The sequence below is a fragment of the Canis lupus genome, chromosome 5 (assembly GCF_011100685.1).
Source record: "Canis lupus familiaris isolate Mischka breed German Shepherd chromosome 5, alternate assembly UU_Cfam_GSD_1.0, whole genome shotgun sequence".
In the NCBI taxonomy this organism is placed as follows: domain Eukaryota; kingdom Metazoa; phylum Chordata; class Mammalia; order Carnivora; family Canidae; genus Canis; species Canis lupus.
In genome coordinates this window covers 22549967-22561019 of record NC_049226.1, presented here as the reverse complement: position 1 = coordinate 22561019, position 11053 = coordinate 22549967, and the positions used below count along the sequence as shown (strand labels likewise).

Genomic DNA, 11053 nt, shown 5'->3' with positions numbered 1-11053 from the left:
TCTCTCTCTCTCTGTCTCTCATGAATAAATAAACTCTTTAAAAAAAAGTGTTATAAATTTGGAAATAATGTTGAAATATCTCAGTCACTAAATGTCTAACAGTAGATCTCAGGGCCTTCAGGGCATTAAAATACCTCTGCCCCGTTTAAGGGAAGGGAGAAGAAATGTGTGGGAAATATCAGGGAGACAGAACGTAAAGACTGCTAACTCTGGGAAACGAACTAGGGGTGGTAGAAGGGGAGGAGGGCGGGGGGTGGGAGTGAATGGGTGACGGGCACTGGGTGTTATTCTGTATGTTAGTAAATTGAACACCAATAAAAAAAAAAACAAAAAAAAACGGACTTTTAGGTTTAATACATAGGCCATTTTAATGGAATTTGGTGCCAGCATATAAATAGGCCACAAATGGAAATTGAAACAGTATAGTCAAAATACATGTTTTGAATAATTTTTATACTCAGTGACAGTAATGACATGTTATACAAAAGAGACTTAAGGTTTGAATTTATATAAAGACTTGAATATAGATTTTTTGGCTATATATACAACTATGAAAATACAAGAGTACTTCCAAAGAGAAAAAATGGTCAACCACTCAGTATGCCGTTTGATATATGCACACATTGAAAAGGAGAAACTTTGATATCACTTCTTGTCTTCTATGGACCTTAACAAACAGTCTCTTAGATGATGTAAGGTTTTCCTTATACAGCTTTAGGAATATATTTTTATTGACTATAGAAAGAAATATACCATTTCATATTTAGAGCTGCATAAAGAAATGAACACCTCTGGTAATAAATAAAGGTAAATATAAAAATCTTTTCTTCCTTATCTTAACTGCTCTAAAAGATAACTATCTAAAACAAAGATCAGTTGTACCAGTATATTTTGTTTTTATAACATATGTAGAAGTATAACATATGCTAACTATACCACAGAGGATGGAAGGGTAGAATTGGAAATACAATGTTGTAAGACCCTTAAATAATTTATGAAATACTATAATATCATTTGAAGATGGGCTGTTATGAATTAGAGATGTATACCTAGGGTAAGCACTAAATTTTTTTTTAAAGATTTTATTTATTTATTCATGAGAGACAGAGAGATAGAGAGAGAGAGGCAGAGACACAGGCAGAGGGAAAAGCAGGCTCCATGCAGGGAGCCCGATGTGGGACTCGATCCCGAGTCTCCAGGATCACACCCTGTGCTGAAGGCTGCGCTAAACTGCTGAGCCATCTGGGCTGCCCACTAATTTCTTTTTTTAAATGAGGTAAAAATAGTAAGTCTGTAGTAGTTATAAAATGAAGCCCAAAAGACCCCACCAACACTCAAGTAATCCAAAAGAAGGCAGAAAGAGATGGAATGAACAAAAATGGAATGAACAAAATGATTACAAAATGGAAAATTTAATCCTCATATCACAATTACATTAAATGCAAATGGCCTAAATGCACTAATTAAATCACAAAAATTACTTGGATAAAATGAAAAGATTAGATACAAAACAAGAATCAAGAATATACTACCTACAAGAAACTTACCTTAAGTATAAAGACATAGTGTAAAAAATTTAGACAAGCTTAAGTCCCTATGTATGTGTTAGGGCACACGGAAAGTCCAAAGCTAGTCATGCATGACTGTAACCCTTTCCCCACCCAAGACTAGACTGCACAAAATGTAAAAACCTGTGGGTCAACAGGAGGCCGGGCCCTGAGTCTATACAGTTGCCAGAGCTCCACCTGTTCCTTTGACTACCACATGACGCCATTTTCAGCCTCTTCTCAGTTGTCTCCAAGCATTCGGTGGGTAGACAGATCTTTTACCATGAACTTTTCTACTGACCATGAACTCAGCTCCAGAGGATCCTATCTTTACTCTCAGGACTGCAGCACGTGGTGACACAGGTAACACTCATCTGAAGTCCTATCCCCTGAGGCACTGTGTGTGAGCCACTGAGAGCATGGAGTCTAATGGTTTCCCATCCTTCCCCATCTTGGGACTCTCTTTATCCCCCCAGATTAGATACCTCCCTTTCTTGAATAATTCAGCTCTATCCCCCAATTAGCCTATGTTAAAAAACAAAAACATCTTAGCTCTTTCATGGTGACCAAGAAGCCATAGGTGTTAGTTTACACAGTTCCGTCAAGGGGGCTGTGATGTGGTGAGGAAGTAGCTCTGTATCGGTTAGACTTAGATTCACCCATAAATAATAGGAAAACCACCTACAGCCTCTTGAAAGATAGCAGCTTATTTTTCTCACTTAACAAGCAGTGCTGATGTCAGGGTTGATGTATCTGATTCTCCTGACCTTTCTCTCCTGGTTACATGATGACACTGTAGGTCTAGCCATCAATGCTGCACTCAAGAGAGAAAGAGAAAGGGAGAGACAGAGGTAATGCGGGTCTCATTTGTTCTATTTCTTTCTGGAAAGCAGAATCTTTCTCAGCACTCCCTTCTCCTTTGACCAGCAGCCCCAGGTGTGTCCCCTGGGCTAGAACTGGGTCCCAGAGACTTCTGGAGGCAAGGAAAGATGGACTAGCCAGTAGGGTGGTTTCCAGGCTATAGAGTGAAAGGCACAAAGGGACAGGAGGTTTGAGAGTGGCATTTTAGTAGCCATTTCATTATCTTCCATAACCCCTCATCTTTCCTGATGAGTAGGAAACAAGGCAGAGTGAATTTCACCACCACAGTATCCCGGTATTTGTGCCACAGCAGGTTATTACATAAATGGGATGTCCAGACCCTACAGGTTAGCACCATGGTACCCTGGCAGGTCGCATAAAAGAAAGAGCAGAACATATTGTGCATCAGAAATTGGGGGAAAGTGGCCAGAGGAGAACAAGTGTTGGGAGGGTTGGGAGTGAAATGGGGCAGGATCACAGAGATACTGAGATAGAGAAACACACAGACAGCAGCAGCCGAAGGCCCCTGTCAGAGGCAGAAAGGGAAAAAGTCTCAGATGCCATGCGGTAGACACGGGCATCACATCTGTGGAATTCCTACCCCTGAATGGATGGAATGAAGAATTCCTCAGGCCAAGTCAAGTTGACGCTGCTTCTTACTGTCATTCTGACCTTATCACGTGCCTGGCCTGCAGTGGGAAAACATAAATTACACCACTAAATCTGATATATCAATAAAGTTGTACCTGACAAGTATCGTTTCTTTATAGTCTTTAAGAAAAGAGACTTTTCTTTGGTATAAATATGAACTATCTGATAGTTGAGAGGTCACTAAGAGGTCACAGAAGCCAGAGGAATTTATTAGATAAATTCTCCATTCGATCCTACATCCCAATTCCATAAATTTCAAATTTGTTTCTATTAATTAAATTCCTTTTCTTCGCATGGGCCCAAATCATTGGGAATTGTACCTGTGCATGCGTACATGTGAATGCATTCAACAAAACCTGCCACCTTGCTCCCTTTTTTCTTACCAACTAATTTATCAATTCAACAAATATGTACAGAGCACCTTCTCTCTCCTTTTCCCTTTCCTACTTCTCACACTTTAGACCTGAAAGGAGTCTGATGAGAATTACAGGTGGTGGTTTGGACTGAGGAGAGACAAAGCACATCCACTCTGGACAGATATGTAGAAACTTCTCACCCTCCCCCCACCTCAGGTCCTGGAAGAGAGCAGTAATAAATTAGAAGGATCAATTACATGTCTAGCTCTGCCACTATCATGCTGGGTATGTCACAAGACTTCCCTCTGTTTCACTGACTTTTCACTAAGACAAAACTGGTATTATTTCTTTGCTTTCCCCTCTCCTTTCATCTTTCTTGTCCAACTACCTAACAGATCTGTCACACAGATAAATGGGATATTGCTGGTCACATTTGCTGGAAAAAGCAAAACCAAACTATACATGAAAAACATTTTTCTTCAATAGAGCTTTTATGTTTACCCCCCCCCCAAGGGTCAGCTCAGAAGAAGGGGTGTGCAAGTGTCTTGAGACTGTTAGAGAACTCTCCTCTCCACGTTTGCACAGCTGCCTCTTCTATTTATAGATGTTCAGCAGAATGCATATTCACCTCCTTCCCTGATACCTCACTCTAAGTTATGTCCACATATGATAGTTTATCATCCCTGGCAATTTTCCTTCTTCCCCTTATCATATTCCTATATGTAACCAAGTGAGGAACACTTACAATGTGTGTTGCCAGGCACTCATTGCTCAAGGTGCTGAGGATACAAAAGTGAATGACCCAAAATTTCCTGTGCTTTTGAAGTCTTACATCCTACTAGAAGATACACAATCAACACACACACAATAAACACATGCACGTGTGCACATGCACGTACACACACAATGTGAGGAAGGAATAAGAACTGGAAAGAAAATAAAGCAGGTCAAGAGGGTTGAGAGAGAGATGGGGAGGGATCTACTGTTTTAGTAGTTTAATTTAGTGGTAAGGAATGTCCTCTCTGAAAAGCTGACATTTGAACAGAGACATGTATCAAGTGAACTGAAGAAAAGAGTCATCATACTATCTAGGCAAACAACATCCCGGACAGAGGGAAACAAATGCCAAGGCCCCAGAATGGGAATGTACAGAGCAAGCTCAAGGAATATCAAGAAGAGTAGGAGGAAGGTGAACAGAGAGGCAGATGAAGACCAAATCATGTAGAGCCATACATATGTCATATGTAAAGACTTTACCTTAAGTATGATTGGAAGCCATAAACAAGGGACGCCTGGGTGGCTCAGCAGTTGACCATCTGCCTTTGGCTCAGGGTGTGATCCTGGGGTCCTGGGATTGAGTCCCACATCAGGCTCCCTGCATGGAGCCTCTTTCTTCCTCTGCCTGTGTCTCTGCCTCTCTCTCTCTCCTTATGTCTCTCATGAGTAAATAAATAAAAAACTTTTTTTTAAAAAAGGATATAAACAAGGAAATGATATAATCAGACCTATGTTTTATAAAGTTCTCTCTGGCTGCTATATCATGAGTAGAACAAGAGTAGAATCAAAGAGATCAGTTGGGAATCCACTAGAATGATTCAGATGATAGAAAATGGTGTCTTGGACTGAGAGAATAGTGATGAAGGTGGCGGGAGATGGTGAAATTGTGTTATAGGTTGAAAGTATAACCAAATGGATTTTTGGGGGCAGCCCCAGTGGCACAACGGTTTGGCACCGCCTGCAGCCCAGGGTGTGATCCTGGAGACGCTGGATCTAGTCCCACGTCAGGCTCTCTGCATGGGGCCTGCTTCTCCCTCTGCCTGTGTCTCTGCCTCTCTCTCTCTCTGTGTGTCTCTATGAATAAATAAATAAATAAAAAATCTTTAAAAAAATGGATTTTTTGTGAAGTTGAATGAGGAGTATGAAAGAAAAGAAAGCTGTGGATAATTCCAAGACTTGTGGCCTGATCAACTGAATGAACACGGGTTTCCAAAAAAAAAAAAAAAAAAATGATTTAGTAAAAGAGTGAACACTAGGGAAGAGGTAGGTTTGTGGAGTTGAAAAGGGAATTCAGTGTGGTGCGTGTTTAGTTTGAGTTGCTATTACATATCTGAAAGGGGACGCGGAGTAGGCAGACAGACAAGACATAAGGGTGTCAAATTTGGAAAAATGACTGGGGCTGAAACTATGATTTGGGAGTCATAAATGAATTTAGGGATTACAAATGCTAGAGTATACCACAGAACTGGAAATCAACTGAAGAAATGTTTATAAAAGGCAGAGGTGGTCAACTATATCAAATACTTTTGAGAAGCTGAGTAAGATGGACCAAAAACTGACCACTGGATTTAGCCATCTGAAGGTCAGTGAGGATCTTGACCCAAATGGATTCAGTCTATTATTGGGATCAAAATCCTCAGAGTTTTGATTAGACATTTTTTTAAAGATTTTATTTATTTATTCAGGTGAGACACAGAGAGAGAGGTAGAGACACAGGCAGAGGAAGAAGCAGGCTCCTCGAGGGGAGCTCCACATGGGATTCAATCCCAGGACTCTGGGACCACACCCTGAGCTAAGGCAGACACTCAACCACTGAGCCAACCAGGTGTCCCTAAACATTTATTATGTGAAGACTTGTTATGTCGATCTTTCCAGCTGGAGTGTAAGCTTCATGAAGGTAAGGATGATGTCCTTCGGGTCATCATTTTATGTCCAGTGTTTGGCCTGGCACACAGTGAATGCTCCACAGGTATCCGTGGGATATTCCCATCATGTTCAGATTGTTGTAAAGGAATTGATTGCTAGAGATTCCACTGAGGTGGTAGAGTGTTTGGAGATTTGTCAGTGATTATAGTGATTATAATGAAATAGGGAAGAATAGTTTATGAAGTTATGAAGTTATGAAGAGGATCACTCTTTCAATTTGACAAATACTAAGTTTAAAATGGTGAATGTGTTTCAAGAGTACACTGTGGACAGGAGATGCCTGATATGTGGTCATGTGAGATTAAAAGTGCAGGTTTTAGCTATTACTTGGTATATAAAGTAAAAAATTAACCCTGAGAGAAGTCATGAGGGGCAAATAGAATTTCTCCTGAGGTTATTTTCCTTGAAGAGGAAAAGAGCAAATTTCAGTGTTCAGAGAGCCAGGCCTGTGTCTTTGAGCATATTTCCTACATGCTCACTTAATTAGGCAACAGTATTGATTTTAGAATAGGTAAGATCTAAGATTGCATTTGTTCATATTAGCTCAGATCTAATATTAGCTCAGATCCTCCCTTTGACTAACTTCCTGGAAACAAATTAAATACCAAGAGAAACTGAGCAATTTTTATTCTCAGATAACTAAGGAACATTTGGTAAATTACTGCTTTAGTGCATAAAATGGCTTCCACTATCCCAAAAGCTTTAATGTAGCTCCCCAAAGGTACCTAATTTGCTCTGAGTCTGTGGAATGAAAATCTGACTCAATGAGTAACTACATAGAGCAGAAAGCTGGATGTGAGTAATCCCATGCCTGTGAAATCATCACTAGAATTAGGCCTACCAGATACAAAAATGATTGAAACACAGAATGAAATAGAGACCATTTGGAGAAATCACAGGACTCCTGCCATGTTAAATATATTCTGACAATAATGACGAAGAAAAATAGGCCCCTTGGAAAAAAAGGGTCTTTGAGAAAAAAGAAGGAAGCTGGAAATTTCAGAATTGTACATGATATTAATATATAGTGCATTTACAAACAAATTGTTATAGCTTGGGGAAATGTCAGAGAAAGGAAGATCCCAATCAGTGATCCCCACAGTTAGAAATGCAAACTGTGACATCCACAGATAGTCCTGAATTCCTCCAAGCCTTAATGGTCACTGAAACTGCCAATCCTGAAAAATGCACTGGAGGCTACTGTTGTGTACTTGTATGACATCTTCTTGCCCTTTAAACAGAAGAGAGAAAGTCACGTGGTCAGAGTCAAAGGCAGAGAGGGCCAGCTGGTTGTTACTATGGTCTTCTTAAACCCACAGGCCAAAAAGCTGGCTGAAGCTTTTCCCCTTATGTACTGGTTCTGAAAAATAGTTCTATTTTACATGTTGTAGGGATCAGAACATGTAAATGTTCTGGCTCTTTCTCAGTGCTTGTGGATATATAGCTTTAGTGATTTAGGGTAGTGAACCTAGAGGAATATTTGTTCCATTTAAAGTCTGTGGTTGAGGGGTGCCTGGGTGGCTCAGTCTGTTAAGTGTCCAGTTCTTGGTTTCAGCTCAGGTCATGATCTCAAGGTTGTGAGACTGAGCCCTGCATTGGGCTCGCACTCAGTACAGAGTCTGCTTTGTCCCTCTCTCTCCCCATCTGCTCCATGCACCCCTCACCCCGCTGGATGCTCTCTCCCTCTCAACCAAATAAATAAACTCTTTAAAAAAAATAAAGTCTATTTTGTGGCTGAAAGTCTATTCATTCTCAGCCTGTCTCTACCACTGGCAAGTCATCAGTGGACTTCACAAGTACTGTTGAACACCTACTGTGTGCTATTCTCGGTGCTAAGCCCTGGAGTTGTAGAAGCAAATCTGGTAAGTAGAGACAAACATAAGAGTGTTCTAGGTACTCCCAGGGGAGGAGGAAGGAAGCCATCAGTTTTGTTGGGCATATACTGATGAGGTTTCAGAGACAACTGTGAGGCTGGACCCCAGATGGTAGTAGGTGAGCAGCCATGGAAGGAGAAGAAGAAAGAGCACAAGGTGCAAGTGTATAAAGGGGGAAATCATTAGTGAACTGAGGAAAGAGCAAAGTATTATAGGGCAAGGAGAGCGACCTCCCGAGGCCAGGAGGCATGGGTGAGGGAGGCTGGAGACAGAGAACAAGGTGAAAAGCAGAGGAAGGTATAAACTCCCCTGCAGAACTATCAGTAAGCAAAAAGATGTGTCTTCCTCTTTGAACTGTGAGCAGACTTTGTGGTTAAAACGGAAATATACTGACACATTAACGTTAGTCTACTTCCTGAGATTTGTAAGCCAAAATACATTTATACTATCTTGAAAAAACAAAACTGATCTTTTGCCCTCTATTTGTTTTTCAGCTGTTCAGTGCTCTTTACTCATTGGAAGGACCCAAATTTTTATTTCCAAGGGATCTGAGTCCCGCCTGTGTGGTGTTATAAGCACAGCCTATTGACTTGTAACATTGCCATGGTTATGAGGAGATTATCGGGGGCTACCTTTCTGCTCCTGGTATGCTACAATGTATCTCTTTCCCTTGGTAATCAAAATTCATCACCCAGCCTACACCTGAACTTTCTTTTCTCTGTGCCAAAAAAAAAAAAAAAAACAGTAAGAATTTCATTTTCCAATTCATTGGAATCTTTAATGTGCCCCTTGACTGAAGCCTTTCCCCCTTGGGTTCTAAACTCTTAAGGCCATTGCTCTTTCCAGGAAGGTGGCTTACCCACCACTTTTTTTTTTTTTTTTAAGAATAACATTTTTATTTTTTATAGTTTATTTTTAAAGTAATCTCTACACCCAACATGAGGCTCAAATTCATGACCCAGAGATCAAGAGTCGCATGCCCTACTGACTGAGCTGGCCAGGTGCCCCCACACTACTTGGAGCTTTAACCCTAGGAAGATGTTCCTTCCAATCATCCTTCAAGGCCATCTCTAAGTGGGTGGAACCACAATAGTAGTTGTGCATGTGCCTCGGGTAAGAGCCATCTGAAAAACCAGTCTTGAAACACTTTCTTCTTTATCAGCAAGTCACCGGGTGTTCTCCCACAAGGCCATGACATGTGGACTGGAGGAGGACAGATCTCCAGCTCCTAAAGTAGGAGGCACTGTACTCTGTCACACCAAGACCACTCATGGTGATGAGCCAGTGTCAGTTTCAAGGCCTCCATCACTGAGAAGTTATAAAAATATTCATCCAAAAGTTTTCTGTGCTTTATGCTTTTTTAAAAATTTAAATCTTTATTTCATCTGGAAGTTCAAGGTAGAGATCCACCTTTGTTCTTTTTCCAAATGACTGGCCAGATGTCTGAATAACACATTTCTTTTCACCACTTTATTTATAACCAAATCCTATTCATATTTGGATCTGCTTCTATACTCAACATTTTGGTTTATTAATCATCTGTCTGTTCCTGTAGCAGTATATATCAGTAGTAAATACTGCAGTTTAAATGACTGCCAAAGTCCTCCATAATATTCTTTTGTATTTGGATCTTCCTTATATATTTTTATTCTTCCAAACTTTCAAATTGTTTTGCCAAGTTCCAAAAGAATTCCATTAGAGTTTTTATTGGGCTGTAATAAATTTACAGGTTGGTTTTAGGAAAAAGTGACATCTTTACAACGTGTGTCTTCCAAGCCAAGAATATGACATAGTTCTTTATTTATGTAAGTGTTCTTTCTCACTGGACACTGATTCTTAATGATACGAACTAGTTTCTTCTCAAGAGACTAGTTTCTTGTTTTGTTTTCGTTATCAATCCTGCTGTAAGAAACAAGTTCAACAAAATGTAATCATTTCATGTTGAATCACCAAGTACTCTTGACAGTTAGCATAAACACATGGGTGTATTGTTGAAAACTGTGCTATGATGATTAACTATGCAGATTCCAGGTTGGGTTTTTTTTATTTTGTTTTGTTTTTTTCTTTTTGAACTGAATATAGAGGGATAGCCAGTTGAAAAAACCGATGGGAAAATTCAAAACATCCAGAAACCACCAATGTGTATTTTTGTTATTTGTCCATGAAGGATTTCTTTTATTGAAAAGTTGCATCATTATTCCAGTGCAGGAATGGAGGCTGTGATGTTATCTTGGCCACATATTTGTGGCACATCTGAGAACTGTTTGCATAAATGCACTGGCTAGAAGCCACATCTCTGGTCCAAAAGCCATTCTAATATTGACGAGACAATAAAGAATAATGGTACACGCCAAGTTATTTAACAAAGTTTGCCAAGGAAGTCACCATGCTGACTTTCCTTTTCCAATGCCTGGTATATAGCTGGTGCTATAATAAATGGAGTCTCTAGCAAGGATTTATATGTATGCTTCTCTATTTTTTTTTTTAAGATTTTTTATTTAAGTAATCTTTACACCCAATATGGGGCTCAAACTCACAACTCTAAGATCAAGGTAAAAACTTGAAGAGTGGGGTGTCTGTGTGGTTCAGCAGTTGAGTGTCTGCCATCGGCTCAGGGCGTGATCCCAGGGTGCGGGATCAAGGCCCACATCAGGCTCCCCAGAGGGAGCCTGTTTCTCCCTCTACCTATGTCTCTGCCTCTCTCTGTGTGTGAATAAATAAAATGTTAAAAAAAAGAAACCCAAAACCTAAAGAGTGTAATAATCTGCTGCCAGCCTGACTACTACGGCAGAACCAACAACTTCTGGATTGGGAGCTGAGACTGTTGAGCCCTCCTGCCTCTGTCTCATCTAATCTTTCCCAGGGTCTGCCTCCGATGCTTGGTCAATTCCTCCCAGTTTACCTTTCATTCCAGTGGTGGGTGTTCCCAAAGAGCTGGCTTCTGTTTTTCCTTCCCAGCCAGCCTTCTCCTTCCCACAAAGATCCTTTGTGCCTCATACCAGGCAAGTCCCAAAACCTTGAACAACCACATTAACATTTTGTTGTTGGCACTGGAATCAGA

General features: G+C 40.4%; 1 long non-coding RNA gene across 2 annotated transcripts in view; it reads right to left on the bottom strand.

Annotated features, from left to right (window-relative positions):
• LOC119876291 overlaps nucleotides 1-11053 on the bottom strand; it is a 51137-nt gene that overhangs the window by 8926 nt on the left and 31158 nt on the right. Inside the window, exon 4 of one of the 2 annotated variants that reach the window (XR_005359307.1) lies at nucleotides 3010-3097. The exons of the other annotated variant lie outside the window; for it this stretch is intronic. This is a non-coding gene — a long non-coding RNA (uncharacterized LOC119876291). The remainder of the gene's footprint in view (nucleotides 1-3009; nucleotides 3098-11053) is intronic. 2 annotated transcript variants of the gene reach the window in all.